The sequence below is a fragment of the Corvus brachyrhynchos genome, unplaced genomic scaffold (genome assembly GCF_000691975.1).
Source record: "Corvus brachyrhynchos isolate BGI_N302 unplaced genomic scaffold, ASM69197v1 scaffold100, whole genome shotgun sequence".
Lineage (NCBI taxonomy): Eukaryota > Metazoa > Chordata > Aves > Passeriformes > Corvidae > Corvus > Corvus brachyrhynchos.
The window spans coordinates 1,440,797-1,453,601 of record NW_008236230.1 but is presented as its reverse complement, the minus strand read 5'-3'; the positions used below and the strand labels follow the sequence as shown (position 1 = coordinate 1,453,601).

The 12,805-nt window shown below is 40.5% G+C and overlaps 1 long non-coding RNA gene across 2 annotated transcripts; it reads right to left on the bottom strand.

Annotated features, from left to right (window-relative positions):
• Window positions 1–6: 6 nt before the first annotated feature.
• LOC108449789 lies at window positions 7–12,799 on the bottom strand. 2 transcript variants are annotated; one of them, XR_001866078.1, is made up of 4 exons: window positions 11,692–12,799; window positions 2,975–3,056; window positions 2,073–2,165; window positions 7–225 (listed from the first exon to the last, which is right to left on the bottom strand). It is a non-coding gene; the product is annotated as an uncharacterized LOC108449789 (long non-coding RNA). The 2 variants fall into 2 exon arrangements; XR_001866079.1 differs by having other exon boundaries at window positions 12,676–12,799.
• Between the last annotated feature and the right edge of the window lie 6 nt (window positions 12,800–12,805).

Genomic DNA, 12,805 nt, shown 5'->3' with positions numbered 1-12,805 from the left:
TCTGTGTCTGGTTTAGTAACTAGGAAATAGATGGTGGATCCTGGTATTGGCAAAACCTTTTACACATCCATCTTGGTATTTTCTTTGAAGTCTTGGGTAATCACAAACAAGAGTCTCTGTAGAGATGATTTCTGCAACACAGGAAACACCTGTACACTCTCCTCAAATTATTTCTCCATGTGACAAACGCACACCAGCTCTGCTGTGTCACGAGGCCTTTTCACCCTAGAAGTTAAGGTCAGGAGTGAACCTCACAAAAAAAGCACTGGACAAGGCAAAATCCCTTCCCATAACCTTTCCTTCTTTTACCTCCTGCTCTGTGTTCTCTCTTTTTTTCCCTCTGTATTATTCAACCCACAGCTTGCCTTCCAAGAAGCACCAATCCATCATTCCCAATATTTATTTTTGTGTCTGTTCCTGAGTTGTCAAGGACCAGCAGATTCTTTTTTTATTATCAGTGTGTGTAGAGCAGAGGTCCAGCTACAGGCTGGTTTGCATTCAGAAGCTGTAGAAGTGTACCAGTCAGTGATGTGATTTCTGCAATTTCTAAACATGTTTCTTTAAACATGGTTATACAGCTCACACTTCTCTTCCTTCTTTAATGGAAGCCTACTCTGTTTCATGCACTTAAGTGCACACTTTTGGTATAAGCAGGCCCAGAGCTAGGAGAGGGGGCTCCTCTTCCTGGCCTTTCTACATCTTGCTGGTTAGCTGCCCTCTCACCACCCCAGTTCCTTCAGCTGTGCAATGGTGCTCCCAAAACTGTCTGTTTTACTATAAAGTGAGTTAAGATTCTTGGTGAAGAACATGACATGAAATTAGACAGCCAGAGCTGTTGCAAAAGTGTTACATATGAGTATCACTGCATGGAGAGCTCTGCAGCACCTTATTAGTACACACAAAGCAGCAGAAGTTTATTCAAGGTTAGCATCTTCTACTCTTAAGCTTGGCTATGGTAGAATAGCATCTTAGATAAGAAAATATTTGTGCAGCGTGATATCATTACTGTGGTCTTCTTCAGATCTTGTCAAGATCCCGGCAGAAATATTTGCAATAAGGAAGAAAAAAAAGCTATTTCTCTTTTAGCCAGTTATAAACCTCAAGACAGTCTATACTTACGAGGAGGTACTAAATGTTGTACAAACAGCATCTCTTCCTTTGTTCTCTGAAATCAGGATGGTTTCTAGTAATTTAAGTGTTACTATTTTATTACTAAGTGCTTCTGTATATCTCTTAATATTGTACAGAAAACTGATAGTAGGTGAATTACACAATTTTGGAATTCCTTACAGTTGGGTATATCAGCATTTCTGTAACTTTATCTTTTCTTGGAGCAGGCCTCAGAAACTGGTCTTGTAGGATGTAACAAACGTTGAATAATTGAGGAACAGCTTTATAAGCACTTAGATCTGTCAGGTACGCTGCTTTATTTTCTTGCTGTTGAATATGCCCAGCAAGACACTGAGGGGTTTTTTATGAGAAACACAAAGTAACTTGGAACTCAAATCCTCCCAATTAAAAAAATAATAGTAATTCATTGTACTGGATCATGTAAACAACTTTGATACCAGAGACACTGCTCCTTAATTTGATATCTGAATTTATTAATGAATATTTTCAGTTTTGTTTTTAAAGCAACTGAAATGCACATGCAGATATAGGGTTCTGGATAGGGGAGGAAAGTAATTATATTGCATCTTCACTCTTCTCCAACTCATCCCCTAAAATATGATTTTCAACCAAAGCAGCAGTCTGTGTAAGATGCACAACAGTTGTACATGTTGTACATTTTATTAATCTGAAGCTGAGCCTTTTCATCCTTACACCATTTTACCTCCAGGTCCTGTCCGGGTCAGACACAGGTTTTCCAAAGAATGCCCCAGAAAGCACTGGGTGGATGATACTATAATTCTATATATTCCTACAATGGACCAGTGTGTCCGTGTAATGGGATCGGGAATTTTGCTTTGGAGAGTTAATGTGAATGCCAAGTGATAAATAAAAGGCTGAAATGAAAAGTAGGCCCCAAAGAATGGAGAGCATTGTAATAATTCAACATTTATCTTTCTAACCGTGGGTGCTGTGAGGTCTGCAGGAAGGATGAGGATGAGGCACAGCCAGCAGAGAGCATGCAGCATCGTCACCAAGAGCAGCTTGCCAGAATCCTGCAAAGACACGAAGCGCATGGCTATTCACTGCTTTATTTAATAACTCATGGAGCCTTGTGATATTCAGAAGTATTTGGCAAACATCTATTATTACTGGACTGTTTAAAGGTGTTTGCAGGTCACATTTACAAGGGGATGTCTGTTACACAGGATTATTAACAGCTCTCTTTGCTGTTATCTGCACACTAACCCCTACCCACTGTACCAGGAAGCTGTATTCTGTTCTTAGATGGCTGACTCCATCCTCTAATTTTTCATGCATACAGGCTATAGCAGAATATCTCTTTAGAAGATTATTTTTTCATTCTGTGTGCAAATCATTATTGGTGCTTGATAATCAAAGAAGACCTTACTAAAATAATTTTTCAAATTATCCTAAACATTACATAAACACCTCTTTACTTATGTCAATCTTCTTTAAAGTTCAACCTATTTCTTCATTATATTACTTGTATTCCTGAAAGCCTTTTCTTTTGTGTTCACAGCAATCTTCCTATCTCCCTTTAATCACAGTGGCCTCCTGCACTTTCCTCAACTGTTTAGAAGTCATTGGGAAGAATCTAACTTGTTTTCTTAGTGCTAGTTTTCCAAGTACTTCAACATGCTGCAGCAAATTTTTCAAACTGTAGAGGCTTCTAAATGAATATTTCTCACCAAGTTTCACTTTTAAACTAATCCCAAGATGCAGGAAAATATTTCCATTCATTTTCATCCTATTTTCGTCAGAGATTGCAGAACTGGTTATATTCATCATGCTATTAATTTTTAAAATGGGATTACTAGTTTGGCATCTAATTCATACTCACATGCTTAAGTTTCAGGGTTGCTCAGCAGCCACAGAAGCAATGAATGTGCTCAACATCTCTGGAAATCAGGCTGTGTAGGTGCCTAGAAAATACAGAATCAAACAGCTGACTACAGGCATCCTAATTAGAAAAAAAAAAACACCCTTTTTTTAAAATTTATTGAATATGGGTGAAGTATTGGTACCTAGCAGAAATAGAGCATATGACTTAATGGATCTCATGCTCATTCAGAAGTGGCAGATCTGATATGTATATTTATGATGTCTGGCAAATGAAAAGATTTTTCTCTTTAAAAACTGAAATTTAATTACTAATCCTACAGTCTGATTTTACATGTTTGTTTCACTTTTTAAAGTCTAAAAAATGTAGTTTTATGTTCTGTAAAGTTTGGGGAGAAACAGCTGGCAGTGTGAACGGTGACATGATGTATTTTACTGATCCTGGAATCTTAGTTTAGCCCCTCCTAATTACATGAAGTTCCCTCTTCTCACATAGCCCTGGGATAATTGGATGGTATGACATTCCAAAGCCTTTGGGATGCTAAAATAATCATGCATTAACCCTATAAACATTCTTGTGCTTTGATGTTCTCACCACTTAGCTGCTAGCTGAATAATTACAATTCACTTGTGATCAACTTTCATATGATAAGAGTGATAGCAAGGGTAAAGAGGATGAAAAAGTTGCAAGACACTTGACATGTGTTTTTAGTTCATATGAAGAAAGGACATCAATGGAGAGGAACTGATGTGGAGCACACCACGCAATTAAAGCTTTTGGTCCCCATTTCATTGCTGGAGGGAAGTGGGGTTTGTGCTCGGTGGTGGGGAGCAGCCACAGGAACTGGTTGTGGCTCTCTGGCTGAGATAAGTTGATGCTGTTCCCTTTGGCAAATCATTGTCTTATAAATTCCTCAACGCTTTGTTTGAAGTACAGCTGTGTTTCAATAATATCTTATTTCTGTATAATTCCAGTTCAGTGGTTTTTCTTACATATGCTGCTAACATTTTCACACGAGTACCCCAGCTGTACAGCAGTCCTCTGCAGTCAGCACTAGCCCAAAATCATGCCAGGAACTGTCTGTATTAATTTCCATGCTACCAAACTTTTGGATACTGAACTATGATACACTACTCCCATCTTACTTTCTCTTCAGTCCACTGTTGTCCTAGCTCTCCAAAACTCACCACTTTTATGCCAATTTAGCCTCAATTTACTGCCACAAGATTTTGCTGCAGTTCCTATTTACATGCAGTATTTTCCAAGTACCAAGTTTTGCAACAGCTGTCAGTTTCCAGATAGGAAATCTGAGCCTGCTCATTCTTTTCCAGTGTGGTTGGGTAATGTGGTGTTCATCATAGGACAGGACTAATGATACCAGCTCTACTGAATCACCGCATTCAAGCTGGCACAGGGAATATTTCCTCTCTTCTGCTGTGTCAGTAACCTGGAGTCTAGACCAGGAACATCATCTGTGGATCTGTCTTTGAGATTACCCCCCAAAAATTGTATGGACTGTGGTGAATTGTGTCCATTGGCTGGTGGACCAGGGATCAACAGAAAAACATCAGGCAGGAGTTTACTTATTAAGTCTGTGCCTAGAGAACAACAGACCAGTTCTTCTGAGGTGAATCACTCCCATTTACAGCAGAAACCACAGTTCTGAATCTCAAGTCACATAGGAGAATATTCACTACACAGTTCTTTATTGCATATAACCATAGCAAAACTCTATAAATACCAGATAAAAATAAACAGGAAACAAAAGCAATCTTACTTTTCAGTCAGAGCTCTCATGCAGCTTTCTAGCCTTATTTAGCATGTGTGTATGTGTATGTAGGGGGATAAGCAATTGTGGGAGGGCATTAGTGTCCTTCAGCAGAAGGTCCTCATCTTTACGTGAGGACCACTGCTCTGAAGGCTCTAAGGTGAATTGACCACATTCATTTTTATGTGTATTTTAAATCAGGCTTTACATCCAAGCCTCAAGAGGTAAGAATACAGTGCTCCAATCCACTGTGCCACTGGACACCTTAGCAGTGTTCTCCTCAGCCTCCTCCTGGATTGTCTGCTGTGTAACTCTTATTCTAGTGACGTTAGGCTCTACCCTCAGGAATTCTCTTGGGATTTTTTTTTTGTTGTTGTTGTTTCTTTGCATTTAACCATTTAAAAAATCATTTTGCTGAACTATTCAGGCTGCTCATTTGCACTCTAAGAATTACCTTCAGCCACTTCTGCAAGGGAAAGGACATAGAGGAAAACAGCCTAACGAAACAAGCTCAGAAGGTGAAGTGAGTACATAAGATTGTTCAGGAAATTATTAGAGAAAATCTTATTTGAAGTTGCCATTTAATCAAAATGTATAGCTCAGAAGATTATTTCTCTGCTGAGTTTAGAGCGCCACAGCAGTCTATTACCTCTTCACAAGAGATTTCAAGAAAAATTTTGCATGACTGTTAGGACTTCAGGATATTTTCATAGACATTAATCCCAAGAGATTTAATCCTTGCTGTAAACACTGATTGCAAGATGAAAATTGGGAGTTTAAATGTCTTCTGCCCTTTCTAGTTACTTGGAGTTCTTTTGAGGAAAAGGCTGATGTCTGTGCCCTGTTCTTAGAAATCATTTGTTTCAAGAGTTGAGATTTCCATACAGTGAATCATTTCAGGTAACAGCACTCTTGCGCTCATCTTGATAATAGCGGTTTAGGGTTTTTTTCCTTTTCAAGTTTCATTTCAGTTAGAGCACAGTCCCTTCTGACCACCAAAGTAATTGGGGAAAAAAAAAAAGTTTATCTATCTACCAAATCTTTCCTCCCTATATGCTCATTAAGAGAAGTTTCACCTTCTTTGTATTGCACAGAAGGGAAGAAGATTATGGGGCATATTATCTGTTATCCAAATTGAAGACAGGAATGCAGAAAAAATTGTTGAGAATACTTTCTTCTCAGGAATTCTTTATTTAGAAACAAGTGAATGTTGAATGATAAATAAAGGCAAAAGGACTTAAATGCTCTTATCCACATTGCCCTAATATTGAGACACTTTGCCATTACTGAGTTTTCTTTTTGTAGAAGCAAATACTTTCCTGTATGAAAGCTTCAGAAGTTATCTAAAATATGTCTGTATCTTACACCCCTCTGGTCTAAAAAGCTATCTTCTTCTGCCAGGAAAAACCTTGTGCTGACAGTTTTTGCTGTGGTTGTGGAAGTCATGTCAGTAGAAGAATTCCTTTTTACCTCTCTTAATCGTGTCTCCATTATGGACAATCTGTTAGTAGAGCATGGCTGTTTTGACATGCAAAGAGCTCTCCTGGTGTAGTTACACCCCTATACGCTGCAGCAGAGGTATATCTACCCCCAGTACAATTTACAACAGCAAAACTGTGCTTTTGCCAGCATGGCTTATCTTATCATTGTCTGAATGACACAAGCTGTGCTGGTGAAAGTATGGTTCTGACTGCATAACTCTGAACATTCACTGCTTTTGGTAGCGCAGCTCTGTTTCAGCCTCAGTTGCAAACTATATCCCTTTGCACATCTGATCAGTGTAAATATGCCCACAGAACTTTATGGAATAGACCTGACCCAATGCAATTTTGCTTCTGGTTTAAGGAGGCACAAAGCACAATTTAATAGGTACAAAAGCATAAAGACTCTTTTCATGCTCATTTACCTGAGCCCCACTGTTTTCTTCTGCCTCCTCCTTGATTCTTTGCCTACTGCATCCACTGGCCATTTTTTCCTGGTAATTCTCTCCTCTTCCCCATATCCTATCACTGCAGCCTCCCCCAAGTTACATTAATCTCTGCCCTTGAAGGTTGTCCTGCTTTTTCTTTCCCTGCAGGGTAACTGCTTCCTTGCATACTTTCTTCATGACTGCTGCCTCACTTCCTATTTCTTCACTTCTGTGCTGCTTGCTGGCCCTCTCTGCTGCTTTGTGGGTGCATCTCAAAGCATTGCTTACCATCTTCTCCCTGGGCTGCTTGGTTTCCTTCTTCCCTATCCCCTTTTCTACTTGCACCCTGTAAGCTATAATTAGCTGTGGCATGAAGTTAAGAAAATAAAAATGTGGGCTAGAAAAATCAAGAGAAATGTCGTAACAGCAAAATCAGCAAGGTACAGCCCAAGCTCCCAACAGAAACTGTTGAATTCTCCATAACTGAGGATACTTAGAGCTAAACCAAGACAGTACTGAAAAATATACTGCTTAGAAAAATACTTGTCAGCCTCAGAGAATGGATATCAGGTGTTTTCCATCTCTAGTTTGATACCAAAAGATAATAAGTGATGCTTCAGCTGGATATTTGCACCTTCCTTTAGCTGCCGCTGTATCCTCTGGTGCTATTGCAGCCCTTTGAACAACTGAACATGAAGTCACTGTTAACATGAGCCTTTATTTTGTTTGTGAGAGGTTTCAGAATGCACTCTCCCTAGCAAATGAGACATGGGGAAACACACAGCTGGCTTGCTACTTGCCTTCAGGAGGGAAAATAATCACATTTAAGCTAACAATCAATTAGGTGCGAGAGGCTGGGTGGTCAATAAGAATGAAACATGTCAGTACCAAATCACAAGCTGGGCATTAAACACTGACTTCTTTTTGCACACCTGTGTTTTTTTGCATTGCCAGGCAACAAAAGCTGCTGGGCAACAATGCAAAGTTTTAAAACAAGTGAAAGTATTGCAGTGGGTGGTTTTGCTTATTGTTCTTTTACCCGCTCCGTCTCTACACAGACACGCTTGCACATGGATTATACAACCTGTTTCTGAGGCTCTACCTTAGTGATCACAGAACTGCTTGAGAATGTAAATGTCAAACATCTGCCTGCTAGTTTTTTCATGCTATGTTTTTAAACAGTCTATTGAGGAATAAGTAGGCTGTGCCGTTCCAAAATTCGCAAAGTAATTAAATCTGCAGAAGGGAATCTTACTTAATTTTATTCATTTAAAACATACTATTTTTATATATTCCTCTTTAAAGAACTTTTGTTATTAAAACTGTAATAACACTCTTGTGCCCCTGTTGTTTGTTTTGGTTATAAGGCTGAAGGATACGTCAGTTGACTATCCTTTTAGCCATTCACAGTGTATCCTGAAAGAATAGGTTTAGGTTGGTGAACTTCCCCTGAAAGGATTTAGAAACACTGGTTATTGTTACAGTAGTTTAGGGGAATAGTTTATGCTACTTTTTACATCCTGAAAATTAGAGCTGAGGAAAGGGACTAGTTCATCAAGCTGGTCCAGTCCCAGCAGCAGGGCTGCTCTGCATTGTGTCCATCTGCTGGAGACTCCCACAGTGAAAAGAGAGAAGGAGATGGGACCAGCAATTATTGCAGCCAGAAACTTCAAGCAGTCCTGCAATATGCCCTACAGGCTGTGATCTATGGGGGGAAAAAGTGGTGTGGGTTTCAGAAACACTATCTTCATATTTCCATATGAATCCTTAGCCAAGAGGTAGTCTTGACTGGCTAGGTGAGTCAGATCAAGGATTGTTTTGCACTGTTGAAATGTCTCAGAGCAAACAGGGAGCGAACACTTACACTCGATCTTTTCTTTTTGCTGATTGTTATCGCTAACATACTGTCTGCTGGGAGCAGTCACCCACCAGAGTGGATGGCTTTCTGCCTGGAGAAGTACACCAGGATTTTGGGGGAATACGGATTTTAATTCCAGCCTTGTTACTACCAGCCTGTTGGGATGTGAGGGAAAGTGCTTAAGCATGCTGGGATACATCAGCTTTTTCACTCTGTAAAGGCTAATCTTAAAATAAGTTTGGACTAAAGCTTTGGCCTTGCTCATCCAAAGCTGCCCTTGGATATAGTGGGTGGGGTTGTTGCAGGAGCAAGTTCCACCACTCCCTTGTTCCTCAGCTGCCCAATTTCCAGAGGCCAAGGTAGCTGAGCACGGTGGTGTATCACATTTCCCTGCATGGGGAAAATGGGAATGCTGTAGGATGCTCTGTCTTCAGACAAATGCTCTGAGAGAGTTTGCAGCTTATGTGATATGTTATTCTGTGTAGTTTTCCAGTGCACAAATTCATCAGGTTTAATTTTCCAAGCAATTTATAGGAAATATATTTAATTGAGCTTTCCCCATTTTACTTTGTATAATTACCCTGCCTCTGTGGTGGTCACATTTGTCAGTTCTGCATTAGCTCTTAAGGGGTTCTTGACTCAAGAAACCTGTGTCTCAGTTGGAGGAAAAAAAACCCTCTAAGCAAAAAAAAATCAACCCGTGAGGAGACTCAGCAGTGGCATGTTTGTTCATTTAAAGAAATAACTGGTTGAAACATAAAGGAAGTGCAAGAATTTCTTCTGGTCTTAGGTTTTATAAAGACTTATTTCTCAAAGCCCTCAGGGCTGTATTCTCTGATCCTCCAAGCAGCCTTTTCCCTGTGTTAGTATTTCAGCCGAGTTCTCCCTCTTGGCACAAGTGAGGACATCAGGAAAAGGATGTCAGCAAGAGGACTCCGGATGCTCTGCAGGCACAAGCTCAGGCAGGGCATGGGGCCTCAAATGCTTCTGACATCCTCTGTGGCTGGACAGCCACACATCAGGGTGAGAGAGCTGGAGCTTGGCAGCTGCCCTCACCCAGCAGTCATGAGGTGTTGTAAAGTCAGGGCCCTGTCGTGAAGTCCTGCCTCTTACCATATAAAATACTCCTGGTTAGTCATAGAACTGCCTTACTCCAAGCTGCTTTGGCTGAAAGGGATGTGTAAATTTGCAAGAAATTACAGTAACTTCTAAATACCATGATCTAAACCAGAGAACATTGATAGTGTCTCATAAGATGGGGGAAAAAAGGTTTTCTAGCTAACCTTTAACTTCTCTCTTAATGCCAGTGTTAGCTTTAGTCTCTCTGCTTTAAGACATCCTCAAGTTGTGGCCTTCATATATAAGCTACATATCCTGTTTTTCTTCTCTCCTTGAATACCTTTAATCAGCATCTCTGATATTTGAACTGTGGGTGGGGGCCAAGTTGTCCTTTTCTTGGGACCACAGCAGGTGGCTTTTGTCACCAACATTGCTATGTCACCCAGTGGTGTCAATGAATTTGGTAACACACTAAACACCTTCACAAAACTATTGTTTTTATTTCTACTATTGTTCATTGTATTTAACATCACTGTGAAGGATCAGAGAGGTGTGTGAGGGTTACACAGAAGCTAGAGAAAGGCTTCTTGCCCCTTAGTGTGTTTACCATCACTGTGGGTATTCACGTCTCAATATCCAGAAAGTATAGAAACTATGAATAGTCCTAGGAGAAAAAATGCCTTAGTCCTTAGCCTGTCATGGAGTGGTCAGAGGAGATGGGATAAACCCCAGTAATGCAAATGGTAAAAAGTGCAGAGTGAAGAGGATAGCTCTGTCATATAAGTCATGTAACATTTTGGGAGAGTCATTCACAGAAGTGGGGTTTATTAGACAAGAATTACCTCTACCTTCTCTTTCACTGTAATAAGTAATAAAAAAGGAACCATTTGCTCAAAAGTTCACATTCAGTACTAGACCACAGTGGGTTTTTACCTCTCTAATGCATTATAAAAGTTCAAATGACAGAAAGCTGGAAAACTGAATTATTTTGCTTTCTCTTGCCCAGCCATAGCCCAGAATTATAATTAATTCCTAAACTGTTAAAAGACATATAACTTTTTATTATTTTATAAACACTGGTAGTTAATAGGGTTTTTAAGTTATTACATAACTTTTTCATCACTGGGTTTTTTGTTGGTGGGTTTAATTTTTAGTATTAATGTAACGCATTATGTACTGGTTCATCCTTCATTCCATCTTTCTGAAGGAACAGGGATGCTAGAAACATAAATGCTATAAAAAATTATCTACGTATTTTCTCCAAGCACTAAAATAATTATTTTTTTCCAATGTGACCTTTACATTTCCACCTTTCTGGAGCAGATTTCAGATGCTGAATTGAGAAACACTTGTACTTCTATTCCACCTATCTGCTTGCTAAACTTCTCACATCGAAGGGCTCTTAAGAACCTCCAAAGTTAAAAAATACATTGAGGGTGGGAATCTTCACGTGGAGGTAGTCCAAAATGCCTCCAAGACTATTTCTAGAAATATTAGGCAGAGGTCAATGAGACATGCATTGCTAACCTCCAAATATGATTACCCATTCAGGAATTGTCACCAGTTTCAATTGCAGCCATTTGTGTAAATGGCTGTGCAAACCAGGCCCAGTCTCCATGAGTCTGTATGTGTGTGCTAGGCAGGCTTCAATCACAGCAGTCTTCCAATATGAACTGAATGTTTTAAGGGCTGAGCCTGAGATGGATAAACTGCTCAGGTTTTTGATTAATTGGATGCCTGACTGCAAGAGATACCAAAGTGAACATGCAAGCTGGCTATAAAGCTGCTGAACTTACCAGCAGTTCTGACACTGCAGGTTGGGAGGTACAGTGGGGACAGAGATGAAAAGGTTAAAGACACTTTGCTATCAGTTTATTTTTAACAGCTTCCCGTGATTGTTTTTTCATAAAATAAGAACCTTAGAACAATGAGAATGTGCTTTCTCATGTTTGTTACTAATATTGTGGGGTAAACTATGACATTGCTCTGCTGTCAGTCAGCAAGTGTGCTTGGGTAGAATTCAGTATTGAACACAGGTGACAAAAATTCAGCCTGCAGAAACCACTACAGCAAACACACACAGGTTAAAGCTGCAGTTTCATGTTCTGAATACACGTGTGTACCTTTCGGTTTTGCAGTTGTGGCATTTCCAAGTTCCAGTTCGCCGGACCTGCAGGTGCTTTACTTGGGAGTCCAGAAGGGGAGAGGATTATTGCTGATATGAATCACAGCTCATGTCTTTGAGACAGGACCTGTGTATTCCTGGCTTGTATGCCTTTATCGGAATTTGAAAAGAATGGTGCAAATGAAGTTAATCATGACATCTTACAGGCAAAACTGTGAAAAGAGTCAGTTGAGGGCTTACTGCCACATACCTGGAATTTAGCCTCCTTTTCCATGGGAAGCCCTTTTCAATCAGGAGATAGGATACCATGTAAGCTGGCACAAACCTGTTGCCTAGAGGCCATGACTTCATTTCTTTAAAAAACAGGCAGAGAGTCCAGGCTCCACCTCACCAATAACATCTTTAAAAGGCCTAGTTTTTGTAGCTCTAGATATAGTGTAAATAACCATTTCCTTAAAGGTAAACTGATTCCTCCTATACTCATTAGGGCAGTCCTCTGAAGCAGTGTTGGTTTACTTTTCTTTTTTTCCCTATCGAGCTTTCAGGATGGAGTATTGCCAGGTATTTTGTTTTTATGTACTGTTATTATTTGTCACACAACTCTAAACTGGTACTGGCTTTACAGTGAAATCCTCACGACTCTGAACACCTCTCCATCACTTGTTGACTCTCCTACACCTTTGAACTTCCACTGCAGGGAGAGTGACAGGAAGGATGGTGCATGCAGTGCCGTGCACAGTGTTAACTACCTGTACGTGCGAGCAGCCGCATGTCGCCTGTGACTAGACACAGCATTTGCACCTCCTGTTCCTGTGATGTTCACGGTCCTGTTAAATTTAACGTGTCCTTTAGGTTTGGATGGATGACTGACCCCTGCGGGGACCCAAATCGCGCAAGGACGAAAAGTTTCTGAGGAAACAAACATAACCAGAAGCTGACTCCTGCCCGCGGAGCAGCGGGCTGCTGCCCGCGGCCGCTGTACCTGGTGAGGCACCGGGCTGGGAGGCGGAGGAGGATGCACAGACATTTCCACGGCAGCGGAGATCCCCGGTGAATTCCTTAGAGCCGGCAGCGAGGCACCGCCACCGGCGGCTCCGGATGCGCTCCAGCCC